Here is a 7611-nt window from a genome sequence, read left to right on the forward strand (position 1 = left end):
ATCAAAAAAGATTAGAATATTCATGAAAATCACAAGGTTCTCAGACAATTCAACAAAAGCCTCTTACCACTGTGTTTCTCCACATGCAGCCCCCCAGCGACAGAAATAGTCAACAATATAGACCTATAAAAATCAAACTTTTAACCATGAGTGCTAATATCGTATACCATAGATTTCTGCACAAACAAAATGCTAACAGTAGATGTGTAATTAGTGGATCTCCTAATATTGTATAACAATGTGTATGTAGAAGCTTAGTTTGAAACAAAGAGGATATTGAGCTGAAAGACCCATGGTAAATTGGCTTTAAAGGATAATAAAAGTTGCGTCTATTCTATCTGAGTTTTAGCTTTCCAACATTCAAGGTCTTATAATTCAAAATATACAAAGATTTGATTTTACATGTATAAAGAATTGCAAAGGCTTATTGCTACAATCTATCACTGAGGCTTAATAGGAATTAAAGTTAGAGTGGTCATTTACCCAGGATAATTGCAACCTGTCAATACTACAAACAGATTTTATGTTTAAGCACAAATGTGTGTTGCAGGGTTAAGCCAACCACTGATCAACAGGGAGATTTTCTGATTAAGGGATTTTTTCATAGTTGCCCACTATCTCATTTAAACTTTCTTCTAAAGCATCTGCTAATATGGAGGTACTAACAATAGATGTACCTACTGGTTTTACCCAGTATCATAATTCCTCTGTTAATGATAACGAGAAAAATAGCCTGTAAAACTCAGCAAAATCACAGTTTCTAATTACAACTATTAAGTAGACTCTGTGTATTTTATTTTTATGGGAAAAAAATGTATCAAACTGGAAAAATATGAAATGAAAAATGTAAAAAAAATGTCTTGTATTTTAAGATTTGAATCATAAAAAAGGAACAACTCTTTGAAGTAAATCAGGGTCTCCATACCTGATTTGTGCTCAGAATGGGGACAGAAGTCAAGCATTACAGAATGGGAGCCAGAAGCATATTTTATTGGAAACTATTGCATTTTTAAAGCTGATAGAGATCAATTAAGTAAAAGGCCACAGAGCAAATGCGTGGGAAGGGATGGAATAGGCATTGCCAAATGAACATTGCACTTGAGGTCAAAAAAGGCGAGAAAACTGAAGTGTTGAAGTGCTTGGGGCTCAGTCCTCTATTTCTAAAGAAGACAGTAATAATATAGAGATGATTTAATGCTGAAGAATACATTTGCATGCTGATTATCACTTGTGCGTTCTTCCTACTGGTTGGTTAAACTGTCCATATTCCTATTAAAGATTTAGCAGTATCTGTCCTCTTTACTTACAGAAGTTAAAGACATGAAAAACATATGGGCAAACCTATCCTAGTACCATTATTTTATATAACAGTCCTAAACCAGATTTTTCTCTCCCCGTTATCTATTCCAGTGTCCAGCTCTTGCTAGTTTTAAGTGACTACAAAATAAAACTTTTTAGAGTCCTTTGGGAGATAAATTTACTTTTCAAAATACACTTATCCATTGGGAAATTTTATCTGTTAGCCTATGTTCGTTTTTGACCAGTTAAATCTTCATTAAAAGCCCATGAGATATACTAAAGCTTTTTTTAGTGTTGACTTCACATTTAGTACTGCCATGAAGAAAAATTCTAAGCACTGATAGTTTTCATTTAGTTTGCATTTCCAAAGCAAGTATATTATAATTGCATTTTCACTTTATGAAAACTTTTAAAATACCACAATCTTTCCTGAAGGCTGTCAGCTGTAATTTTTATTCCCATTTAAAAACAGGTGCCATAGGTTCAAAAATTCTAAAAGTATAGAACAATACATTCATAAAGCAATGTTATATGCATGAATTCTGATAATGAACTAATTCTTTGACAATATCATTGTATGCAAATTAACCATATATATGCATAAACATTGCTAACTTTAGCCTATGACATACCAAATGCTTCAGTTAGGCTTTTAGTCTCATATCTAGTCACCTTCAGGGCCGCTCAATGACTACTGGAAAGTATTTCTGAAGAATTGCTCATACCATTCCGAAATTAGTGAGCTTACTTGCCCACTGGGGACAAGGATCTCCCTCTCTGATGTCTGTAAAAGATGACCCGAGCAGCTGGCTGAGGCATCTAAAAGCCAAGTGCCTACTTGAATGCTGGGGAAGCTCTGTCCTACTCAAACTGCCCAAGACGAGTTTTCATTTGAGCTTTCTCCCCTTACATTGCCTCAGCCTCTTAAAGGTAGCCAAATATCTCAGACTTTAAGGTCTTTAAAATAAGACTATGTACAGTAGGTAGCATGCTTTATTAATTGAACACCTGTATGTGCAGAAGCTCTCCAGCACTTAGCAACAGACCTTATTACATTTCAGGAATTTCAGAGTTTTACTTCAGGCTTGTATCTCAAGTTTTTATTGACTTTTTCAGACATTGTTGAGTTTCCCTATCTCAGTATCTAGGACTTAACATCGCAATGCTATTTTAGTTGAGGCTTTCTTTAGAATATTTTTAGTGATTTGTGTTGTAGTGAGATCTCCTTCTATCTTGGGAACACAATAGCTTCACAACAGTGCTAGAATTCAGATAGCACTCTGCAAATGATACCATTCTTCCCTAATCCCTTTTTGATCACTGCTCATCTTCAAAGATTATTATATGAAAGTGTTTAAACCTGTTCCTTCGGCATGTGATACCTGCAACACATCCTATCTGCTCTTTTACTTGCAGCTTGCACAAAGAACACTGGAGGTCACTCTAGCATTGCTCAAGTAACAGTTTTCTCTACAGAGAAAGAGACACCGAGTTTTTCAAGATTCAAGGGAATGTAGCTGGTTAAATATAACACTTTGTGTGTCATTTACACCAGTCAGCCAGCTCTCATGATTTATTATGTTATTCTGAAATTGCACATTTAACTCAAGTCCTAGATTCGTGTGAACACAAAATAAAGGCAACTACCATTTAAAGAAAAAAATTTCTTCTTAGTCCTGCTAGGAAATAAAGGCTCCTAAATTCAAAATATAAAAGTTAGACATTGCAAATTGTGAGACAAAAGGAACACTGAGTCTATTTCCACATTTCAATGGCTCAGGATACTGCATGTATGTTTTAGATATCTCTTTACAAGTCTGTGTTCATTGCAACCTGGCAAAAGCCTATGGGCCTGGAATAGTTAGGCTACAGCGTTTCACCTTCAAAGGAAAGCCTGACAGAGAACAGATGAACTCAAGTATTCCCTCAAGCTCCAGATCCAAACCCTCAAACCTCAGTGGTCTTAGAAATGCATTGGCTATTCCTACATAGCTGTCAGCCACCCAAGGGTTTCCAGGTGGACAATTCGTAAGCGGTCCGTGTGTCTTTGTGTCACCACACAAAACTATGCTCAAGTATACAGTGCTCCAAAGGACGTGGTCTTACCATTCATGAGCCCAGACTGGTAACCTTGTTTTTGGCATCAAATAAGTTTGGTTTAAAGAAGCAGCTTGGATTTGCCAATAGGTAGTGGGAGCATTTCCATTGAATCCAAAGGCTGGGTATAGTCTGAGCTGTGTATTCAGTCAATGTCTATAACCACCCCTCTCTTTCATCCAAGTAAATAAGTTCTTTTGTTACTGAGACCACACTGTAATTTATTTTTGCTGTGTCTTGTTTGGGTTTTCTGCATTTTGCATGGCTTCAGAATATAATTGTCTTTCCAGCATAATTTTCAGTAGATTTAAAACACATGTCTTGACAAGAAGATCAAATACAAACTCCAAAACATGATTCCATAATTTAGTATTCATACCAATTAACTTCATTCCTGAGACACAGGAATTGTGCTAGTATAATTTGGGGCAGCTATTAGAACAGAGGTCAAATAGCATGAGACCTCTGGTGATGTGAGTATTTGCATCATACAGACATTAATGATACCATTAACATTGATTTTGCTTGCTGTCAAACCTATGTAAAATAGTAACAAACATACCAATTCTTCATTTTCTCTTGAACATTTTCCTTATGCAGCTCAAAACCTCTCTGTAGATAAGTAACAATTTCCCTATTTTCTCAGCTTACAGAAGCATTATCCTAATTAAAAAAAAGAGCTATCAAAAATTCTTAACTAAAGAATTGTATTTAACATTTCAGTCAAGAAGAGTATTTAAAAAAGACCCTCCTTCAATAAAGTACAGGAAAAAGTTGTCTAGAGTTCTCCGAAACCACAGTACTAAGTACTACTTAGTACTACTTCAGTAGAATTAAATGCAAGAATTGTTTCTGTAGTCTAAAAACAAGACCATTTTGATTTAGACTTTAAGAACATTTTAAATGTATGACTCCCAGTAATATAATGGAATTTTTTTGCATGTTTCTTCAAGGAGAATAACAGAACAAGGCATCTGGAAAAGCAGGAAAGGCATATTTTATATTGCATATAGATAAGGGGAATTTTTCCCTCTTACAAACTGGCCTTAATAAGTGGGCAAAATTCAAAATGTAGAGCATTTAAAAGTTTTGTTAATGTTTTCTAGGTAAAATAACTTTGTGCAAATAACATAAAAGACTCAGGTGGTAACGTGCCATTTATTGCATGGATCTCTAGGTCATTAAACAACCTTAAGTGGCAAAAGGCCTTCATGGCTGACCAGAATATATGTCTAAGTTATTGCCCTTTACTCATCCTGGAAATGTCATCTATTCAGAAGGTGAAGGTTTTGTGTAATCATCCAGGATTTATTAATATCCAACAGTTCACTCAAACCTTCAAATTGCCTGCCGGATGACTGGAAATCTCAGTCCTATCCATCATGCATGTGCTGCGAGGCAAATACGTGTAAGCAGCACATGAAGACCAATACGTAGCACATATGCATAAATTTCTGTCCAAGGTGGGAGGGGAAACAACCAAAAAACAACAGCTGTGGTTCAATCCCTTCAGGAACAGTTAGAACAAATACCCTTACTTGAAGGGGTATTACCAAATCTGAACTTTGATGTGTTGTTATAATTTGGTTTCCTTTGGCTTTGAATAGTAAAAATGTTCTTGCATTTCATAAGATCTTCCTAAAACAAATTACTTGTCTGGATTTCAAGTAGCCTGTTTTCTGTAAAGAAAATAAATCTGCAGCAGATCCATTAGTGTAGAAGTAAACAGCTCTGCTCCTTGTCCTCAAATCAATTTAAAAAAAAAAAAAAAAAACCCAAAACTCTGTACTAAAAGCCCCAACAAGTCTTTTCTAGCATTTACACCCGAGAAATACTTGTTTCTCCACCAGCAAACATGATCTCTGTCTTCACCTCTATGTCTATTCTTTAAGAAGTTCCCCTTGGTTATAATGTGGTATACTGAAGGCACTACTTTTCCTCACCCTGCTCTTCACACATTTGCTATTTACATAATCATAAAAGTTTGGTATAATCATGCTTTTTGTCTTCATGTATATGAAACCAGGTACGCTATGGGATAAAGACAGCATCTTATCAGGTATAATGCAGCTTCTGAGAGCCTTACCCAAACACACAAAACTACATGGACATCAGCAAAACAGTCCAAATCACTTTGCATATAAGCACATTAAACAACCAACAATTTAAACAAAGATTATTATGATACTAAACTACTGAGTTGGATAGGGGGATACAAAGTAGGATAATAAGGACCATTTTATATGTTAATGTTTTTCAAATGTTCCTTTTCATCTAAAACACAGCAAACAGCACAAGCATAAACTCTAAATTGAGTTTGATTTTTTTAATGTATCTACAATAACACAATAAGACATACAGGAGAGAAAGAAGAAATACACAGATAATATCAACAGTAGCATTGAACCCTATGCAATTAAGTGCAAGTAAAAAAAAAAAATCTCATATAGTAGCAAATTTTCTGTATCAATCCAGCTTTTTCCTGTCTACTTTAAAGGGATGATTAAAGGTCTGTTAGCACAACAGGCCTGCATGCAGCTAAGGGACCATCCCTCTTTCTACAAGTGGTCCATAAATACTGTTGTTCTTATCGTTTCCCATTGAAACTGATGATAAATTCTCTATTGGTTTTCGTAACACAGAACTGAGCAGTCACAGCTGTCTGACAATGACCACAAACTAACCTAACTCCCAATTGCTAATGAGCAATTAAAGATAAGGATTCAAAATCTTTTTAAAAGCTGTATTAACTTAAACAGTAAAGAGAATTTAATAAATATTGAAGTACAATTAAATAACTGAGTTCTTTTAAAATTATAGAAACAACCTTGTGCTTTCTAGTGTGTCTGTCCTCTACATTCCCCAGGTCAGGCTCCAGAGAAAAGTCCTAAAAGACTAATTTCATAAGCCTATTTTAAGATCTTTGTTAATCCAGCAGTATTTTTGGTACTGAGGAAAGTTAAAGAATCATTAAGAGTGGTTCTTGATCAATAACTCATACCAAAAAGCCTGGGGGTGGAAGCACAATCATCAACACCACTCCAGCTATTTAAAAACAAACAAACAAACAAAAGTGTTAAAAGCTGTTGCTATAGGAGGGAAAATAGGGTAAAATTCCTAGCGTAAACATACCCTGCAAAAAGGATGAAAAGGAAAATTATTATTTTTATCCATTGCAGCATACGTATAAAGTCGAGTTAGATTTAATTTCCATTCTACTACTGCTGATGCAATTAACTATTGCTAGGGTAAAAAAAAATACTTACAGTGAATGAAATTACATATAAAAGTCATATGATAGAGAACTTTTGTAATAGTTGAGAGAACAGAATTAGTAAAAACAGGAAAAAAATTAAGATAACACCACTGTAAAAATTAATGCAATGCCTAATAGTTACTCTGTTTTGTAGTAGTTACTGACTGTATCTTCACTAGCAAATTCAAGCGTGCCTGCAAACCCTCCCAGGCACATTTAATTTACCGTAGACACAGCCTTTATGTTTCAGGTTGAAAAACCCAGAAGCATATAAATTGACATTTATTTTTCCTGAGCGGAATAGCTGCATGGGAAATTTATTCGATTTACTACCTACATTAGAAAGAGTACAGTGATCTGCACCAGCTATCAACAGCGAGAACGGCTGTTCATAGCAGTGAAAAATCACTGTATGAAAGGTGGCGCTTATTTCAACTGCCTCAAGCCTCACAGTACTCAGCACCTTTGCATTGACTCGAGCAACTGAGTAAAACGGAATTCTTTTAACTGGCGAGAAAAAAAAAAGGAAATAAAACAGGCGATAGCGGTAACTAACACGTCTGCATCCCCACGCACAAACACTATTTTTAAAAGAGAAATCCACCAGCACCCAGTTCCGCAGTACCCTCCGGTCGGGCAAGGCGGTGCTGCGTGCCGGGGGAGGACTGAGGTGCGGCGCGTTGCCGCGCTCGGCAGGGCGGCCATTACAGCGGGGCGGCCGGCCGGCGCCGCAGCGCCTCTTCCCAGCTCTGGTGCGGGGCGGGACGCGGCGGTAAGACGCGACGGCGCCCGTTGGCCTCTCTCACGGTTCAGGGCGGGAACTTCCGCCGCCGGAAGGCTCGATAAGGATTTCGGCTGGGGCGTGTAAGTACCAACAGCAGCGATGGCCGAGTGGTTAAGGCGTTGGACTTGAAATCCAATGGGGTCTCCCCGCGCAGGTTCGAACCCTGCTCGCTGCG

At 36.9% G+C, this 7611-nt stretch overlaps 1 non-coding gene across 1 annotated transcript; it reads left to right on the top strand.

Annotated features, from left to right (window-relative positions):
* Nucleotides 1–7529: 7529 nt before the first annotated feature.
* TRNAS-UGA (transfer RNA serine (anticodon UGA)) lies at nt 7530–7611 on the top strand. Its single transcript has one exon. It is a non-coding gene; the product is annotated as a tRNA-Ser (tRNA).

Source organism: Mycteria americana, chromosome 6 (genome assembly GCF_035582795.1).
Source record: "Mycteria americana isolate JAX WOST 10 ecotype Jacksonville Zoo and Gardens chromosome 6, USCA_MyAme_1.0, whole genome shotgun sequence".
Lineage (NCBI taxonomy): Eukaryota > Metazoa > Chordata > Aves > Ciconiiformes > Ciconiidae > Mycteria > Mycteria americana.